Genomic DNA, 21,689 nt, shown 5'->3' with positions numbered 1-21,689 from the left:
AATATAGCTGCTAAGGGGTCAAAATTGAAAAAAATTGATTGTGCCAGTCGTTAGTCGACTTGGAGTGCTCTTTTATGCATGCGCAAATATACATTTATATTTTTTACAATATTTGTAAAAGTTTTTGTATATATATGGATTTAGGTCAAATGGTAAGGCTGGAGATCTACATGTCTTGGTTTCGATTCTAGCTGCTGGAACCTAAGTTTTTTACATTTAAAATCACTACTATATAATGGGTACAATATAATAATCAAGATAGTATTGACTATGATAATACGAATACGAAATTTGCATAAATTAAAATATCATATTCAAGCATATTTTATGGTGGGAGAATGCAGGATAGCCTTGCTACTTTTTATAAATTTTGCATTGTACTGGATCTCTAAAATTACAGATTTTAATTGTTGATGTTTATATTTCAACGAGGTTTCTGTCGATGTGTCCTATGGTCTTCTTCAAGTATTTTGTTCTTTTAAAAGGTGAAAAATTTTTAACCTGCATTTAAATAATCACTTTTAATAATTTGTGGGTGAAAAGATGATGCACTATATGGATGAAAATATCAGTAATTGACGGAGTTAAACTGGTTAACAAAATGTTTGAAAAAAAATCCATCCATATGCTACATTGTTTCAACATGATTTAGGTTTAGAATTGCATCTCATCCTACCCAATATGAACATAAACCAAGTGAACACTAACCCAAGATCGTTGGGCTTGGGGGACACTCAATGTTAGTGTTTAGTCTACAGCTAAAAAACGTTTAATAATAATGTGACATAAAATTGGTGCAAAACTTCTGTTCAAGGAATTCATTTGACACGTTCTGAGACTGATATTCTTCTTGCGATTTTTAAATAATTAAAATAAGAGACAAAAGCTTCAACAAGTTATTTCATGCTTATCTAATTTATAAGTGGTGAAACATTGCTACATAATTTCACATTCCAATCTTGAATCAACATAGTTGCACGAACTGTTATCCCATGCGTAAAGAGGCTCCTTTTTTTCGAAACTTTTTAGATTAATGATTGGTAATTTATATTTGGATTATTTGGCCAAGTATTCTCATCTTGGTTGTTATTCTCTTCCTAAGCTATAAAAAAGGTTTATAATGAACAACTAAGACGTTGCTTCGTAATTTGATAATATAAATATTTGTCAAATCAATCATTTTCTCTCTTCAAATTATTGATATTTTATCAATATACTCAAAATAAGTGTTTGGTTTCCACATAATTTGATAGCTATTCTGAATTTAATACTGTGTGGACTTTACCTGAAATAACAATGACTGGTGTCAGTTTCAAATTAAGTTTTAAATACTTTAAATCTCCAGCACTTGTTATTTAGGAGGTAATCAGAGATAATATCTCAGATTAAACATGACCTTTGCTGCCCACAAAATTATGGTATTTTTGTCTCTATCTCATTACCAAATCGTAGAGAGTTGTAACTTGAGAGAGAGGGAGGCAGAAATATCTATCTAGTCACTGATCACTACTTATTTCATATGCATTAAACATACGTTTCGACCGATGTAACCTCTGGCCTACTTTAGGTCCATCATATCGAACTTTGAAACCTACAGATTCGATAAAGGATAGTTCAAAATCGTGGAGTTTGACATAAAATTCATGAGGTCAACAAGATGCAACTGCGGAAGGTGAGAGAATCTCCCAAGTATAACATGTGCTGGCTTTTCAATACCAATCAAACCTTGTAAGGAGTAAATAAAATATATATCTTGTTAAGTTATATTGTTTTTGAAGTTTATCTGTTCACACACAAAACACGGGATTGATTGGTAGAAAAGGAATAGTAAAGTTACACATTATTAAGTGAGTAGTTTTATGTCTCTTTTAGAGTTTGGATTTTCAAATGCAATCAAAATGATCTTGGGTTATTTTAGTTTTTATATTTTCGCTTCGATCTTTTTGTTCATTTATGGTGATATTATATTTTCCTTATTTAAATATGAATATTAATGATTTTCGATAATGATTTTTCTTCTGTATTCAAAACTAATGAACGAATGATTTGAGCTTCAACATATGCTGATAATGAAATAATATAAATATATATATATATACTATCAAAATGTTATATTTTTGTGATTTTGTCAGTTGTCATACACAAATAGAAACGATTGGTTGATGAAAAAGAATAGGCAGAATACATGTTACTAAGGAAGTAATCTTTACAGTGTAAATACTAGGGTTTTTAATCTGATAAGTCTGAAGAATACTTTTGACTAGATATTTTCTAAAGACAAATATAAAGAAATTAAATAGATATTTTCTAAAAACAAATTTAAAGAAATTAAATAGCTATTTTTTAAATAAGTAAATTACCTTTTCTTTTTGATAATCCACAAAACGTAGACATAAAAGTATTCGCTATTAGTTTCTTTAACAAGAAAAGTAATACATAAATTCACTGTAGTCACTCTCATGCAGATAGCATTTAATAATTTAATTTAAATATTAATTATTTGCCTATACTAATGTTTTTTCCACATTCAAAACTAATGAATGAATGATTTTAACTTCAACATAGGCAAATAATGAACTATATATATATATATATATATATATATATATATATATATATATATATATATATATATATATTAAAGTAAGAACTCATCTGATGAAGTAACTTTCAATGATTGCAAAGAAAAAATAGTGGATATACGGACATAGATATAAAATATAAAGTAACTAATGCTAGCACAAATAGATCTAGAAATCGTAATAGGAAGGTGATTTGGTTCACACACCCCTTTAATATTATGCTGAAAACAAAACTTGGTACAAAACTTTTACAACTTATTAACAAGCATTTCCCACCAAATAATATATTACATAAAATCTTTAATAAAAATACATTAAAATTAAGTTATAGCTGTGGTGATAACTTGGAAAGAATCATAAAAAAGCATAATGGAAGAATCTTAAGGATGACTAATAGGGAAAGTGTAAATATTAGTGATAACACAGCTGTGAATAAATGTAACTGCCAAAAACCTGAGGAATGAATGTCTAACCTCATCAGTGGTATACCAAGCTAGGATATTTCCAGTGGAGAACCCAAGGGATGAAAGATTCTACATAGGTAGTACACAAATGACATTCAAAAATAGATTCTATGGACATACACGTTCGATGAATAATCAAACCCATGAAAAGGACACTTCCTTATCGTTATACTACTGGAAATTAGTTAGAGAAGATAAAACACCTAGGATAGAATGGAAGAGTATTAGAAGGGCCAATACTTGCTACTCATTAAACTCACCATGTCCATTATGCTTATCAGAAAAACTTGAGATAACTAGGTTTGAGGATAGGGATAAACTGTTAAATATTAAACAAGAAACTGCTATATCCTGCAAACATTTCAGAATACATGCACTTAAAGAACTCTAAGTTAAGAAGATCAGAACAACTACGATTACAACTATCCCCCATTCAATACCCCCCCCAAAAGAGGATGAGTGAGGTAACTATGATCCTACCCGTATCGATTACATAAGTCGCTTAATATTCTATTTTCTCAAGCAGTTATAATATTACTAACCTAAATAAATACCTGTATGATAGTATATCTGAACCAAACGGGGAATAGATTGTAAGGGGAACCTCGAAATAATGTATGCATGTGGATATTTTTGGGCGTGTGCATGTATGTGTATATGATCTATATGTATATGTACGTGGGTAAAAAAAAAAGGTAAGTACTACCATATATAAAGCTTTCTATTCCGTTTGTATAGCCTAAATGCTCTGAATTTTTTTGTCATACGTTATTATATATTATTATATCGTTATATATCTTATGTATATCTGTGTAAACCTCGAAGGAGTGGTTGCTAAATCTGAGGATAGACCTATGGACTTCAAGCTGAATTCACTATAAATTTTTACGTAGTAAAAAAACGTACAACTTGTGAAAAATTAACAAGCGGGTAGGGGCAGGTAATATAACTATGCGTGTGGGGTTTGATAAAAAGAATTATGTAGTGAATGAGTTCATTCCTATTTCTATTTTAGATATATCATGTTGTGGCAGTGTACATATGTTTGTATTTTGTGTAAATATGTATGCATGTGTGTTTATGCATATATATATATATATATATATATATATATATATGAACTATTAAAAAAGGCTGTTTCGTATACGATGATTATAATAATGTATATTACCAGAATGTATGGGTGTCTGGGTATATATGTATGTTATATATGTATATATATACGCTTGTGTAAACTATAATAATACGCCGTTTCATATAAAGGGGTTACCACACTACTGAAGTTAAAAGGCATCTTATTAAAAAAATAATTTGTATTTGTGCATGCATTGTGTGTATTTATGCGTTGTGGGTGACCGGGTATCTGTGTGTGTATATATATGTAAGTATATATATGTGAGTCTATATTGATATCTATATGTCTATGTGTCTCGTATATATCTGTGGGGATTTGGGGACACGTATGGATAGGGATATATGTCTGCGCCTGCGGATAGTCTGTGTGTATGTATATATTGTGTGTATGCTAGTATGCGTGTGTGTATATATATATATATATATATATATATATATATATATATATATATTATTGAGACATGTATCCGGTTAGTGTCCACAGGTTTTTAAAGTTCCCAATCGATAGTCTTATTATTGCTATTATTTTTTATATTGTTAGTGTTATTAATATTATAAAAAATTATTAATATTGTTAATGGAATTAATATTATTAGTTTTGGCATAATAACAGTCATAATATATAATATGCGGGTGTGTACATGGATATCGGTGTTTGAGGGTCCGTGCATTGATATAACTGCGTGAGTATAAATATAAACATGTTATAACTGTATGTGAGTATTATGTATCTATGTATATGTATATGTGCGTATATATACACGGGTGTATCAAAGTGTGCGTGTTTATACGTGTATTTATATATATGTATGCATAAGGAGGTTGATAACTTTCGGGGATTTTTTTCTTTATTTTTCTTTATTTGTTTATTTTTATTTTTATTTATCTTATTCTTGTGTATCTTCATTGTTATTGTCTGTTTGTGTGTGTGAGTAATATACAGCGAGTGGTGTATATCCACTCCTGAGTACAGGTGTATGTGTATGTTTGCTTCTAGTGTGTGTGTGTGTGTGTGTGTGTGTGTGTGTGTGTGTGTGTGAATTGAAATACACCGGTCAGCACTCAATAGCCATGAGAAATGTTTTTAATTATTGACCGCAAGACAAAAATACTAAATTCTCAAGTACCTTATACCGTAAAAACCAAAACTTCAAAAAGGAATATAAAAAAAGGGAAGTAAGAAAGAAGATGTTTATTATTTTCAAAGACCTTACTTATCCTCTCCCTACTCATAACCCCCACCCATGTTACATTCTAACTTTGTAAGCGAAATAAGAAAATATTTTGTTTGAAATATCAGTTCTCAACGATAATTCTTGGCCTGAAAACGTAATCACCCAACGCGGGTGATTACAGAAACATGTATGCACATATGTAGCCATCAATGTTTGTATAAATAAATTTAATATACCTGCTCTGTTAACTCATTGAGCACTCTTTGGTAAACACATGTTTCATTGGATATACTTCTAGGAAACTAAACTCTACTGGCTATATATATATATATATATATATATATATATATATATATATATGTATATAAACACTATCAAAATGTTATATTTTTGTGATTTTGTCAGTTGTCATACACAAATAGAAACGATTCATTGATGAAAAAGAATGGGCAGAATACATGTTACTAAGGCAGCAATCTTTACAATGTAAATACCAGAGTTTGAATCTGATAAATCTGAAGAATTCTATTTAATTGGATATTTTTTTAAACAAATTTAAAGAAATCAAATAGATATTTTTTAAATAAGTAAATTACCTTTTCTTTTTGATAATCCACAAAATGTAGATACAAAAAGTATTCGGCATTAGTTTATCTATACTCCTGTAACCTTTTTTTTTTCTTGTCTGTGTATTAATATTCATATGAAAAACTTCTTTTTTATTTATTTAAAAAGAAAATACAATTTTCTTATATATGGATCGTAGAATTGCATTCATCTGCAAAAGATCTACCAAATTTGCATATTCCTTTAAACATCTATTTTAATTAATTCACTATTAGTTTTTTCGGTTTTCTTATGGGATGATCATATTTAGTTAACTATTACATGTAATTATATCCATGCAGATATTCTACATGATTTATGCTTGCGTAATATTTGCATAAAAAAGGTTACTATAACCACAAACTTTCTATATATATTTATTTATGTAGATACATATTTATTTAAAAAGTTTGCCTACAAAACTCTTGTCAATTTTTGCTCTACAGACATGAAATATATAGGGTATTTGAACCCATACAAAACTTTAGATTTCGGTGCAAAAGTGTAAAAATTAAAATAATGGAATTAACCAGGTGAGGTTGAATGACGTCATTACGAATATGCATGCATAACGTAATATGTTTTAATTTCCAACCTTGCAGCAAACATGTCTTCATAGCTCAGGCATTAACGTCAAAGGAAAAAGTAATCATAAGCTAAACGTTTTAGTTTTGAGACTCAGTCGTAGCGCACAAGTCTTTTTTTTTTTTTTCTTTCAACTTTTTAAATCATTACTATATATTGGACCCAATAATAAATACAAAATCTACATTAATCAAAATATCATATTTAAGAGTATTTTATGAATGGGCAATGCCGAGCGATCTGCTAACTAAACAATAAAGATAAATTTATCATAGTCACCCTCTCATGCAAATTCTAAGTAGCATATATTTTTTTTTTTACTATATTTTACAAGTGTTTTCTCTGTATTAGCTATAAAGCAGAAGAAGCTAGGTAAAGATGGAAACTGACATATCCTGGTACTGCACCAACACTATTCACTAGTCATTTTTATTAATAGTAGCCGTAAAATCTCATTCTCAAACTAAAAGGCTCTCATTTCCAATGCTTCGCTCTTGTCTAATAGACTAATTAAACTAAACAGATGGCTTTTACCATCCACGTGACATGACGCTAGTTTGTCACTGGTTATATTTCCCTATTTATACATCTCGTAAATTAATTTACCATCGTCACTCTTAAAATTTCACACATACATTTCTTGGTATTAGCTATAAATCAGAATCTTGCTAAAGATAGACTGACATACTAAGATACTGTACCAATATTACTCACGGATTGGTTCGATTTGGTTGTTTAGTTTTATGGCATATCAAACCTTTTTGAGTTATTTTATGCTGAACTTGGTCATTTTGATAAGTTTTTATGCTTCAACTTGATCATATAGTTATTTCTGATATTTAATTTGGTTGTTTTGTAGAGGAAAATTGTTGCATTTTACAAAAAGCATGATTGAGTTTTGCATAGAGAAAGAAAAAACACCAACGTTTGGTGCATTTTTAGATCACGAAGCTGATACCTTCAAACAGCCTGATCTAATAGCACCAGAAGTAGACAAAGGGCAAGTATAAAATAGACATTATTAGTAATTGTCCCATAAAAAGTTGTCCCTAAAAAGCTCTTAGTTCTGATACTAATCCGTAGTCTAATAGAATTAAACTAAACTGATTTTTTTTAACCACCTACGTGTTAGGATGTTAGTTTGTCACTGATTATATTTTCCAACAATGCTCGTACCTATTTATTAGTGATGGGACGATTGCAATATTTTTACAGATTCCGATTCTTTATAAATCTTTAACTATAAAATGGTTATTTTGTCCCGATTACTGTAAAAACACCACTTAAATCTGCATCTATTTTCTCAAACATAAAAACTCTTGTGAAGTGGGCTTTTCTATAGATTTTAGTTTTACTGAAAGTTAAAAAAAAAAAAAAAAAAATCAATATTTCATTATTACTACCAACAGCGGAAGATTTTTCTTAAAGCAAATAAAAAAAAAATGATAAAAGAAACCGTTTTGGACATCGGAAAATAGGCACAAATTTTTCTGATTCTGATTTCGATAACCCAGAATGTTCTCATTTTTCCGATTCCCGCTTATGATTAATCGTCTCAACACTACTATTTATAAATCTTGATAGAATGTTTGCTTGCAGCACCAGATATTCCCACATCCAACTTTGGTGATCTGATAAGTAGTGGTGCATAAAGATGATTTTTGCTAGTTTAACTGAAAGAGCACAGACCCGAGATCTGATAGAAGCTCATAAGTAGATAACTTATTTAGTTTAACCACATGAGAGCAACAGAATTAAAATAGTAAAGGATCCTCTCAGCTCTTATTGGTGATTAACGAATATCATGTCTATACACACACAAAACTCGATCATGTATCCCATCCATCCATCGTGGAGAGGCGAATATATAAAGGGGAAGGGAATGCAGATACAAGGAAAAAGAAAGAAAGGACAGTCATGAAGCAAAAGATAACATTTAATATGATATAATCAACCAAGAATAAGTAACTCTACAGACAATTGCAGCAGCGAGACTGCTTTCTATGCTCTGCTAGTTACCCACATGATTTGTTTTTTTTTAGATTTGCCTGTAAAATCAAGTCCAAGCCAATTTCCAAACATCGGACATACACATTTTGTATCGAAAAGGATGAGGACACATTTGGTGCTGTGAGCTTGATTAAACACAACTGCCGCCAATCTCCAATTCAAACATCTTTAGCCAAATGTTAACAAAACATGAGAGGGGTTTTCGCTTATTGTCCAAAAAACATTTGGAGTTCTTTCCTACCCCAACCACCGAGCATTTCGGTATCAGCGTTAAGGATTTTCCCTTTTCCCCATCCATGCCTCTCCTTGCCCAAAGTCTGATTTTGCTTCGCTCTCTTCCATTGCACCAGACACAAGACTGCAACAATTCTGAAAAGGCCACGTTCTTTGTATCTGCCGACTACAAGCTATCACCATAAACCTCTCTGATCATGTACAATTCAGTTAAGCATAAAAAAGGACAAATGTATGACTATTTCTATCACTTACCAACCACCTCTTTAGAGACACAGCTCGCTCTTTCTTCAATGCTGCGCCTTACCAAACTTACCCTTCCTTATTAACTACCCGCACCAACCCACTCAAAATTATCCGGTACATAAATGAGCAACACATGTATATCAACACAAAAAGTGAATGAACCAGTAATGACATTGACCATTTTCAGGGTGGGTGTAGGGTGCGGCTGTATTCACAAATTCTGAAGAAAAATCTATTTCTTCTTTTAGCCTATCCTTTCATAAATTGATAGATACACATTAACACAAACACACACGTAAGTATGTGTGCGTGTCCATGTGTGTGAGTGTCCGTGTGTGTGTATTAGTGTCCATGTGTGTGAGTGTCCGTGTGTGTGTGTGAGTGTCCGTGTGTGTGTGTGAGTGTCCGTGTGTGTGTGTGAGTGTCCGTGTGTGTGTGTGAGTGTCCGTGTGTGTGTGTGAGTGTCCGTGTGTGTGTGTGAGTGTCCGTGAGTGTCCGTGTGTGTCCGTGAGTGTCCGTGTGTGTCCGTGTGTGTGAGTGTCCGTGTGTGTGAGTGTCCGTGTGTGTGAGTGTCCGTGTGTGTGAGTGTTCGTGTGTGTTAGTGTTCGTGTGTGTTAGTGTGAGTGTGTGTGTTAGTGTTCGTGTGTGTGAGTGTTAGTGTTCGTGTTAGTGTGAGTGTGTGTGTTAGTGTTCGTGTGTGTGAGTGTTCGTGTGTGTGTGTGTGTGTGTGTGTGTGTGTGTGTGTGTGTGTGTGTGTGTGTGTGAGTGTCCGTGAGTGTCTGTGTGTGTGTGAGTGTCCGTGAGTGTCTGTGTGTGTGTGAGTGTCCGTGAGTGTCCGTGTGTGTGTGAGTGTCCGTGAGTGTCCGTGTGTGTGTGAGTGTCCGTGTGTGTCCGTGTGTGTGAGTGTCCGTGTGTGTCCGTGTGTGTGAGTGTTCGTGTGTGTGAGTGTTCGTGTGTGTGAGTGTTCGTGTGTGTGAGTGTTCGTGTGTGTGAGTGTTAGTGTTCGTGTGTGTGAGTGTTAGTGTTCGTGTGTGTGTGTGTTCGTGTGTGTGTGTGTGTGTGTGTGTGTGTGTTCGTGTGTGTTAATATCATCCACGGAGATAGTTTCGCTGCATCACAGTTGTTCACAAAATAGACTAAAATATAGTTAGGGGATTTTTCTCTTCTTTTCCTCACAGAAGATACATTGCTAGTTTCTATCATTATTTCCATGCAAGATGCTCAACCAAAATCCAATCTTTAGTTTCCTCTGATAAGCCATTCACAGCAAGAACTGTTTTTCTACCACATCGAGAAAAGACTTTATGCCCTCTTCATGCATCGAGCGTTAGGTGGAATTTTTGCAGACAGTGCTTGTTTGTTTGTAACATTACCACGGATTTGCGTCCTTGTTTATTACAACTTGCTTATCTTCAACTCCAATGTCAACAAATTCATATCAAAACCCATTCCATAAGTAATAATCAGTTCATAACATCGAATAAGATTAGTACTCTCATAGTGTTCTCAGCTGCGATCATTACAATAAAGATAGACGTGCTTTCAACTAAGATTAGTCTTCGTTCTTCAACAGTCGGAGTTTCTGTGTACTCATCTACATAATCTGTTTCGCTTCTCTATGAAAATAGACATACATCTGCATTGGCAAACCTTTCAAATGTCTGAAATATTTCATGCACAAATGTGTTCAGTTTACAGAAAATGTGTTCTCTAAGATGAAAAAAATATAGTATCAGTTCAGTCTAGAGTGGCTTTAGACCTTTCGTCTGATCACTATGCTTATTCATAAACGAGTGCCAGAAAACCATACTGGTATTTTCGTTTCCAGCAGAAGTGTCCCTTTTTAGATCCTTCCACCACACTAAAACCATTAGAGCAGTAGTCTGAATTATCCAAATTATCGATCTGCATCGAGAAAATCCAGAAGCGTATGTATGTAAAAATATTTTTTAATTAAAATCCGGAAGCGTATGTATGTAAAAAAAAATTTACATTAAAATCCAGAAGCGTATGTATGTAAATATATTTTTGCATTAAAATCCAGAAGCGTATGTATGTAAATATATTTTTGCATTAAAATCCAGAAGCGTATGTATGTAAAAATATTTGTACATTAAAATCCAGAAGCGTATGTATGTAAAAATATTTGTACATTAAAATCCAGAAGCGTATGTATGTAAAAATATTTGTACATTAAAATCCAGAAGCGTATGTATGTAAAAATATTTGTACATTAAAATCCAGAAGCGTATGTATGTAAAAATATTTGTACATTAAAATCCAGAAGCGTATGTATGTAAAAATATTTGTACATTAAAATCCAGAAGCGTATGTATGTAAAAATATTTGTACATTAAAATCCAGAAGCGTATTTATGTAAAAATATTTGTACATTAAAATCCAGAAGCGTATGTATGTAAATATATTTTTACATTAAAATCCAGAAGCGTATATATGTAAATATATTTTTGCATTAAAATCCAGAATCATAAGTAAAAGTACTCCTGAATTGAAATCCAGAAACATACGTATGTAAAAATATTTTTGCATTCAATTTAATACATGCATCAAAGAAAAAGAAACCGGCCATCATCGCATTCTCCTCGATCATTCAGTTCATTCAAAACTTTAATTGAACATGCCGTCATTGATTATTCAAGCTATAACAATAAGGATCCAAACAAAATACTGCCATTGAAAAATATTTAGATCAAATTATAATTTTCAAATTAAAATTGTCACTTCGATTGTCCTTCGCATTTAAAATAGTTTTATTTATAAAAGCCAAAAGAAACCACTAACAAATTATGCACATAAATTTTAATTTAGTTACACATTCTATGACAACATAAAGTTGTAAATTAAAAAGAAAACTAAGCATCAAATGATAGTAACACAAAGAAATTAAGTTTTATTTTATATTTGAAACAGTCATATCAGAGATTCCCAGAAACATTTTTACCATCAGCATTCTTCGAAGTTATTCCCAAAACATGTGACAACAAAATTTTTTTTTATTAAAAAATTTAAAAAGGAAAAAATAGGTTTTTAAATCAAACATACAGGACAAAATATCTGTTCATTTGCCATATTAATAATCGATTCTGACTATCCTATTTTTGCATACTTTTCTTTTCAATATGTTATTGGCACAGAATGATTTAGTTTAAATTTTAGTGTATGCTATTAATTGGGTTGCTTAAGAATAATAAAATGGTGGCGTTTTATGTTTCTCACAAACTTAATCAGCTTTAAAATCTTGAAGTTAATTATTACATCATTTATAAATTATCGCTAGTTTAATTTCATAGCAATAATAGTTTTATATATAATGATTTCCTCACTTTTATTAAATAGAAAAAATACAAATCAGGGATTATATGCTTGGATTATTGACAACTTCTCACACGTAAAAGTTTTTGGGGTAATAAATTTTACATTAAGAGTAGGGTAATTCTTTGAAATATTTTCAGAAGATAATGCATTAAGAACAAAATGCACATTCTAACAAACAACTAATGTCTATCCTCGTGTCCAAGCTTTATTTGGTTTCAGATAAGATTTCAAAGTTTTACTTATGCCCAAGAGTGTAGTCTACCTTACTATTTTATCTATGCCTCAATAAAGGTAGGATGGATTTGTTCCTTTCCCAAGGTTATTGATGAAAGTAATGCGTTTATCCGCATAGTACTAATAACCATTACCAAGATAACTCCCTATACATAGATTATATTTAGTGTCTGCTCAAGGGTACAATTGAAAAGAAAATCTTATACAAAGATTTAATAACTTTCAAAGTAAAATTTATAATGAATCCAATCGTGGTATTCATTTATACTTCAGATTAAAAAATACTGTGTTTGGCGTTTGTTTAAATTTGTTTTAACACTATTTTTTTAAATTTTACTTATAACTTAAAAATTTAAACGTCTAAACACAAACAGATTTTATTTCTCCGTTTTCCATATTACTGTTAGGTTGGTCGCAAAAATTAAAGGGCTCAGACTTGAGTTAAAAGGTCACTTATGTCTTGGGTTCAAGACTTGAGGGAAGAGATGTCTACACTGATGAATTCCTAAAAGTAATCAAATATATGTATATAGATATTTTTAAATATTTATTATAGTAATTATATAATAATGCAGTAGACAGCAGCAATATACTCGTTTCGTTGTTAGCTTTTAATGTGCTACTAATAAAAAAAGAACGAATTTCTGGTTGTCTTATAAAATAAGTCTATAGGTAAGTTTACTTTACACACAGACACACATAATTATAAATTATTTTTACCTACAGACAAGTGTTTCACGCTTGAGAACCTCCTGTTTCTTTTATAAAATTATTTTATACAAACTTTCCAGTTAACGAAAAAAAAAAACATTAAGAAATTTGCGTGCGGTGTTTGAACCTACAGACCACGTCATTAAAAAAAAAGGCAAATTTAAAGTCTTAATTCTTTGCAATTAATGAAAAAAATTAATTTACGGAAGGAGTTTGAACCTGCAGACCACGTCATGCAAAAAAAAAGAAAAAAAAAAAAAAAAAACACCCACAGTAGAATTTTCACGGCCCGTTCTAGTATTGTTGCTAAGCAACGACATGGAAAAAAAAATGGCTTTACTGATGATAGATAAATTAAAATAACGGTTTCGATTATCGATAATTATCGGGGGGTACTCTGAGATAAAACTTAACTAAAATCACTTCCAGACTTATATACTAAACTTCTGTAAATTTTAAAGAAAATCTGTTCAGCCGTTTCGGAGTCTATAAGGAACAAAATCGCACACAAAGTTGCATTTATATAAGTATATATATATATATATATATATATATATATATATATATATATATATATATATGAGAATAAATCAGACTAGTATATTCCAATAGTCTAATAACTTGGAAACTAAATAAAAGAGACGATATAAACCATAAAAACAAATGGAAAAAATTTGAAAACGTGGAATAAAGGGATAAAGTCGTTGAAGATGAGGAGGGAGGATAAAAAAAACTGCCTCCACCCTCTAGCCAAACTGACAAGCCATTCAGAGGTTAAATGATGACCAACCGAAATTGTTCTGTCCATGACATTCACAATACTGCAGAGATGATAGGGATGAGATGAATGCCTTATCTATGCCTTTTTGGCATAAAAAACATCAATGCTATCTTGTCCCACAAGAAAATTTCCGACGGTCGCGTAGGTCAAATGTTAAAAGAAAGAAAGCTTAAAGAATGGAGGAATCGAACTCACATGAAAACACGGGGTGTTGTTTTAAACATAGGATCGAAAACAAAGCTTTTTTCATCGTCTGTGAACAATAACTAAAACTGCATGATTTTATTTATCACTACAAACGTTAATTTATGAAATGTACGACTTCTGTTAGATCTTGGTCTGTCAACTTAGAGAATAGAAAGTAGAGCATGGGTTTATTTTTGGCAGCCTCGTAGCTCTCGCCTTCCTTATTTTGGTCACACAGAACATGATGGTTCTGACAAAGGAGAATGAATTGCTGGTTTCTGTGTCGGAATTTATCCATATAATCTTTAATTTTGGACAGTTTTTTGAATCTTGAAGCATTTTTGTTTTCTCCCTATCAAGTGGCTTTGTGCTTCGTTTAGAGCGATTTTCATAAAAAAAAAAAAAAAACGATTAACGGAATTTTTCCCTCTGCTTAGTACTCATGTAGAGATTTCCGATTGTAACGCCATTTCTCCACACTCGCATCTTATCCTGATGTTGTATAAAATCATATCAAAATTTGAGATGGACCTTTCCTTCAGTTCATTTCCAAATAATTACCGTGAAATTGAAAGCAAATAAATTCTCGTTTAGTAATAAAAAAGAATTCAATAGTCACCTTCTTCAAAAGAAAAAAAAAACAAAAACAAAAGAAACTTACCTTTATCCATTTTATAGCCAAACTTGTTTCAATCAAAAGTAATCTCCTGCAATTAAAAAAAATTAGAAAACTAAAAAATTATGGTATTTATTCCAAAATAGCTAAACATCTCTCAAACAAATTTGCTTACACAGAATCGATAAGTATTGATCCTTTCATGCAACTATTGTCAAAATTAAAATTGATTAAAAAAATCCTTTCAAACGATGGTGAAAACTTTAAATAATGAATAAAATGACCCGAGATAAATATTTGTAGCTTAAAATAACCTTACATTGAGTTATTATTACACATGGATTTTTTTTATCTCTATCGAATTGGTACAGTTAGATTTTATTAATAGGTTTAGTGGTCTAGATTAATTTGCTGTTCTGATACCTCCTTCTAATATGGCTTTTTATTCCAGTAGCTTCTTTTCAAGAGTTGAAATCTTTCTGCTGATTGTTTTTTCTCCTACTTATACCCTTGTTTTTGTTCGTTTTTTTTAACTAAGGTCAATAGGTATCCCCTGTCTTTGCAAGAATCTAATCATCTTTCATTCTTTTAGCTCCTTACATGAAATGGCTTTACGCTTTGTCTGGAGCAATTTCCATAAAAAATTCTTACTGATATAAAAAAAAATACAAAAATTGAAAAATTTAATAAAACTGATAAATGTTCATTTTTTTTAAATCCAACTTGTTCGAATTCAAAAATGTGAATTTTAAATATTTTGAAATTAATGTCAGAGTTTTGAAAATTTTAAGTAAACGATTTTCAAATTCATTTTTCCTGTTGACTTACATCCCCATGAAGGAAAAGTTATACAAAAGGACGATCTTTAATGTGGGGGGGGGGGGAATCCATCTCCCCAAAAGGGGGTATTTTGGTTGGAACAAAAATTGCCTCAGTCTGGAGGGATTTCTTTTTCACTGACCGAAGACAAAGACAGTGTAGTATCAGAATGAATATTACACTGTACTTCCAAGTAAAATTCATCGAAGAATCATAATAGTATTTTTTTGCAACAAAAATCCTATTTGCTGTGCTAAATTTCTCCAACTCTTAGTCTAAAACTAAACCGAAATTCCAAAAGACGAGAAATCAGGAATATTTAAACATGTATTTTTTGTGATTAAAGTATATTAGAAAAGTGTAACAAGTACTTTATACATAACTCTGGTAAGAGCCATTCATCTGCCATCCAAGTAACAAATCCTTATCTACAAAAAGATACCAAACACTTGGAGTGCCAATGATCGTCAAGCAGGATGATGGGACTCTCAACACAAGGAGCAGCTTCTATGACTAAACCTGTTTTCATTTAACGGAGGATGAAAGACTTGATTCTGGTTTACAACATCAAAAATTTCATCCCAGTACCAAGTGCGATCTCTGCGAGCACTTATTAATGATATACCTCCATGGCTTTTGGCTCAACAGACAAAAGGAATTCTGTCTATATGTCTGCTCTGTGGAACAGCCTGCCAAATAAGATTGTGACAATGACTATTATATCCTGGTTCATAGTGGCCTTGATCAAAATTAAGACTGTATGCCGATCTAAATATCTGTCTTTTTTTGCACTTTGCTATTTTTTGTCAAATAAATTTTATTAACTCAGTTTAAGTATAATAGATTAACACTTGTGAAAAGAAAATTCCTCATTTTTATTACTCATTTTTTTTCGCATGAATTGCTGTAATATAAACAAAATAAAGACAATCAGTTTTTGCTAATTATGTGAATTAATCTATTAAAAGTTCTGAAAATGTGCTTCATAATTCATTAAATCCAATTATTTCAGTCCTCCAAATAAATTCCCTCATTAAAAACCCATTAAAAGTCAATTAAAAGTTCCATTAATGTTCCCCTATTATATATTCATCACTGCATGTTTGTCACAGTTAAAAGCGCAGACATATCCTGGCAAAAGAGAAGTTGCTTGCAGAAAGAAAAAAAAAGCAAATATTTGTATGAATTGTTCAAATACACATAGGGTTGGCCAAGGAAAAGTTCAAGCAAGTGCCATCAACTGCGGCGATGAGAGACAAGTTTGAGTTGATGCCCAAATCAGCATCCGCACCAGAGCAGGGGGAACACATCACAAATGGTTTAGGCAAAACTCCAGTTGAATTAAGTCGAACAAACATTGCAACAATACAGGCAGGCTTGTAAGTAAATAACACACGCGTTCATAATGAATTGCTCTTCAAGTCCATTTTCAGCGTCAGATCTATATAACGGTAGAACTAAATAAGCAAAATGAAGGGTGGAAGGAAAAAAGTGTTTGTCTTTAACAACGGCATTCACTCTGTGTGAGAGATAGAGAAGAGATTTAGAAGCAAAGCTAAATTTAATAAGGTATGATATCTGGATATCTTATTTAAATAGCCAGCGGCATTTATTCTAAGCAGATTGAACTGGCTTATCCTGAAATTACGAATTCACAAGCGGTCCCCATTTTCATTTATATCCCATTAAATATGACAATGTTATGTTTTTGCAGTTGTTGCAGGGAGATGTTAACGTCCTACATTCATTACCTGGTATTCCTAAATGGTTACCCATCTGGCATTAACCAGATTCAAGGTTGCTTAACTTTTGGTCATTTAATGAGAACCAGTGTGTCAATGTGCTTACACTGTATATTTAAATAAGAAAATGTTTCAAAAAATGATTTACACTGATTTTTTTGGACTATTGTCCCAATCAATGCCGATATTTTTTTTTTTTTAGATTACTAGCGATATTCACTCAGTGTTGCTCGGGCAGAGATATTGCTAGTTTGAAGATTTCTTAATTAAAAATAATTTCAAATGTCATGTTTACAATTAAAAAAAACTTAGAAATAACATTTGTAATATGAAGTCAGGTAATATTTTTAAAAAAATTAGAACACTGGCCTTTTCTTGAAAAAATTTTTAACTTGCATATATGCATATTGTTGGTCATAAATAATATTAAATAGAGTGAAAGAAAAATTAAAAACAATATAGAATTATTAAATTTTTTACTTTTAAAATCTTTTATTTTCTCATACTAAAGTTAGCCCAAAAAATATACTAAGTTTTAAATTTTTTTTTTAAGAACCATTTCCTTTTTTACTTCGTTATTATATTTTAATTTTCAAACTATCTGTAAGGATGATATTCTTTTGAAAATAAAAATTGTCCAAAATCCGCCGTCTCATTTTAATTTTTGTTCCAATATTTGTTTGCGTAACTTAGTTTCACGTATAAAAATCTGCCATTATGAACCCGAGCTCTTTTCTCGCTGAGAAACAAGTGGCCAACGCGCAAAACACCTCATGTGCTCTGAAGTTACTAAGCTTTCGTTTAAGTCTCTATTGTTTAAGACCTGTTGCATTTACTTAGATTTATAATATTTTTAAAAATGGGGATAATAGCAGCCTTTTTTCCACTGGGCATTGTTTGAGCATTGAATACCTCCCCAAAATCTTGATATGCTATGAAACGGAAAACCCTTACAATTATAAATCAAGAAAATAAACTATTACACAACAGTCAACATTTCTTTCAAGTTTATCGTTAACATTGCTTTTTTTTTATTGTTGTTCTTGAAAGTGAACTTAGGTAAAAGTATTGAATGACAATAAAATGGAAAGCTTTACCATTTTTAAGAAGTCAAACATAACAGATCAATTAACGTAAATTACTTTGACAAAGTTATCGGGCATTTAACTTAAAGAAAATCCAGGGTTTAAGAGCACAAAGAAATAGAGCAACATTTTTTTAGGATGGAAATAAGTGATTAGCTAATAAGATGATGCAACATCTATAGAAATAAAATTGTAAGACAGGATTATGTGAATTTTTCTCATATCAACACAACTTTCATAATTAATAATTACAAACTATTTTTATTATTTATATCAATCATAAAAACAATAGCACAAACTAAGAAAATTCAAAAATGTCTAATTTTTAGTTTATTATCAATCAATCCCGTTCTCCCTTTTGATCTAACATGAAGTTGAAACTTCGTCTCCACCCTCTTTGCATTCATTAAATAAGCAGTATTTCTCTGCCCTACTAGCCTACTTGCTGATTTTACACTTCTGACTATTAGCTTCATATCTTTATATAAAGTAAGGTGTGTATATATTTGCATTACAGAATTCATTTACAAGCTTTCAAAATTTGTCCATTTCTTTCATTTTTAATCCTTTCATATTCTTCGCCATTCAGCTGACAATCCTAGCATCTTCGTATACTTATACTTGAGTGGCTTTTAGACTTAAGGTATTGGTAAAATAGTGATGCATATTCAACTAAGTGTATGTCAGGACATTAGATGACAAAAAGGTGGTATAAATTTGTAGTAATAAAAAAAATGCATTTCGGTTAAGGGCAAAGTGTAGTTCCAATACTACACTTGATTTTTTTTTTTTTTTGTTTTTGGTCGGTGAAAGGGAAATCTGTCTAGATTAAGTAAATTTCTACTTTGTCCCAATCTGGAATGCCTCCTTTTAAGGAGCTGGATTTTCAATACGTAAAAAATTGATCTTGTATGTGACTATCTTCGTGGAGAAGAAAGTAAATAGGGACAGACAAAACCAAACTACAAAATTGCATTGTTTTTCTCTATGGATGCATGAAGTAATATGTCCATATGATTTTGCTAAAGAAGAAAAAAAAAGGAGTTTAAAAATGGATGGTACCACCATTCTTGGCAATATGAAGAGAATGGCAGTCAAAAGAGGTTATGTCTAAAACTGTCTGGACTGGAAATTTTCCAAGTCTTTTAGTAGTTTCCTTTTTTCATCTACTTAATTTGCCTTTTTGTTGTATTAATTCTAGCATCTGTGTAATACCACCATGAATAATAAGAAGAACAAGCACCAAACAAATGTTCTCTCTCAAAATCCTGTGGCCCATAATGTCTTCCCTGGGGGTGATTCTTGCCTTCCAGACCTGACCCCCCCCCCCTCCAGCTAAATCCAATGCCATGTCCGGCCTCTGATTACCTCATAACAACGAGAAGAATAAAGTTCTTTCTTAAACTACTTAATATCACAGGTTGAGGTTGGAGTTGGGAGTGATTTGTTCGGTTTTGTTTTCTTCCTTTCAAACTTCAATGGAAACAATCATTTTTAATGACATTAACAGAATCATCTACATGTTTGTTTCTCATAAAAGTACCTGGCCGGCAGGAAGCTGAATTTAAAATTGAGAGCATCTGCTTTGGTTCACAGCCAAACGATGGCCAACCAATCTTACAGCATTACAAAAAAATAAAAGATAATCATAAGAAACGAGAAATACGCTAGACTCTTTAGCCGCAGGTACTTTGAAAGGTTTGGGTTTTTAACTTGGATTATAATATGAAATTCTCTTTGTTATATTGACCCAAAAAGTTGGAAGGGAAGAAACTCTTTCCCGTGCTTATTTTACTTTCTACAGTTGATAAAAGCAAAAACGATTTAATAAACATTAAAAAATAATGACAGATAATTTTCTTAGCAAATTATATACATATATATATATATATATATATATATATATATATATATAATCGTTTTCAAAGTTCCAAATATCCAATTTCCTCATTTGGTAATTTATTGTTTTTCAAAAAGTAACCATTACAATATTGTTTCGTTCACAGCTAACAAGATGGAAAAATTATGTCTTTATTGCATTTGGACTTTTTCTAACTTTATATCAAACATTTTTAGATATGAAAACTTCTGATTATGAATTTTTTTTTAATCTATTACGATCGGTATATACAAACTCATTAGCGTTTCAAATAAATGATCAACATATATATATATATATATATATATATATATATATATATATATATATATATATATATATATATATATATATAAGGTAGATTCAGGAATTATTATAAGTTCATTTATATGTGTCAAGAAATCAAGACAAAACACAACCAAGGATAGCGTACAATTATTTCAGAGACGATATGTTTAGTTATCTCATCAGCACAACGATAGGGAGAGGGGCTTGACACCAAAATAGTAATCAATATGCAGCACTGGGCGGGGGGGGGGGTTACATTCAACATCCAGTCAATGGATAAGTATGACGGAGATATTAAAATTTGGAGGAATGAGGTCCATATATTTGCAGACCAGAATTGTCATGGTATAAGAAGAATTGAATTAACTTATTTGGTGCTCACACCAATTGAGGATATGTCTTCAACCAGTCTGACAAAGGGTGGACCATCGCTTTCTGGATAAAGTATGGTCCTATTCAGTCTCAAAAAGTCCATCCTCCCATACCTTTTCTTTAAGTAAAGGTTGGTTCGCATTAATCGGTTAGGGCGCTCCTACAGGCAAATGCCAAAGGGGTTTCTCAGACGTTTAATCCTACTGCACTGGCTTTTCAGTTTAACATCTAACCTTGTGTCTAACCACCTGAAAAGGTAAATAAAATAAGAGTTTAATTCCACGTATGAAGAGTGTATTCTCAATATTTTAAGTTGATCACAGTAATAAAACTAAAAGAATTATATATATATATATATATATATATATATATATATATATATATATATATATATATATATGAAGAAAAAAAATTAATTTGCACATTCAGTAAAGAGTTTGTTAGGTTTCTTTGTTGCCGGAAATTTCAGAATAAAATTCTACAGAAAATGACAAAACAATTCTTGTAATTTACTAAAAGGAATCACGTTTACACTAAAAGATTGAAACACTTCTTACTGTAAATAATCGATGATTTATGTCTATCTATGTGGAAGTTATGTTTA

The 21,689-nt window shown here is 31.3% G+C and overlaps 1 long non-coding RNA gene across 2 annotated transcripts in view; it reads right to left on the bottom strand.

The window, feature by feature from the left end:
• LOC145249378 (uncharacterized) overlaps positions 1-21,689 on the bottom strand; it is a 729,593-nt gene that overhangs the window by 100,267 nt on the left and 607,637 nt on the right. For both annotated transcript variants that reach the window (XR_013863521.1, XR_013863522.1), the window contains one exon: positions 14,946-14,991. This is a non-coding gene — a long non-coding RNA (uncharacterized LOC145249378). The remainder of the gene's footprint in view (positions 1-14,945; positions 14,992-21,689) is intronic.

This window comes from Euprymna scolopes, chromosome 28, assembly GCF_053919585.1.
Source record: "Euprymna scolopes isolate OS-2025 chromosome 28, ASM5391958v1, whole genome shotgun sequence".
Classification (NCBI taxonomy): domain Eukaryota; kingdom Metazoa; phylum Mollusca; class Cephalopoda; order Sepiida; family Sepiolidae; genus Euprymna; species Euprymna scolopes.
Note: the sequence above shows the minus strand (reverse complement) of the source record. Positions and strands in the feature narration are given on the sequence as shown.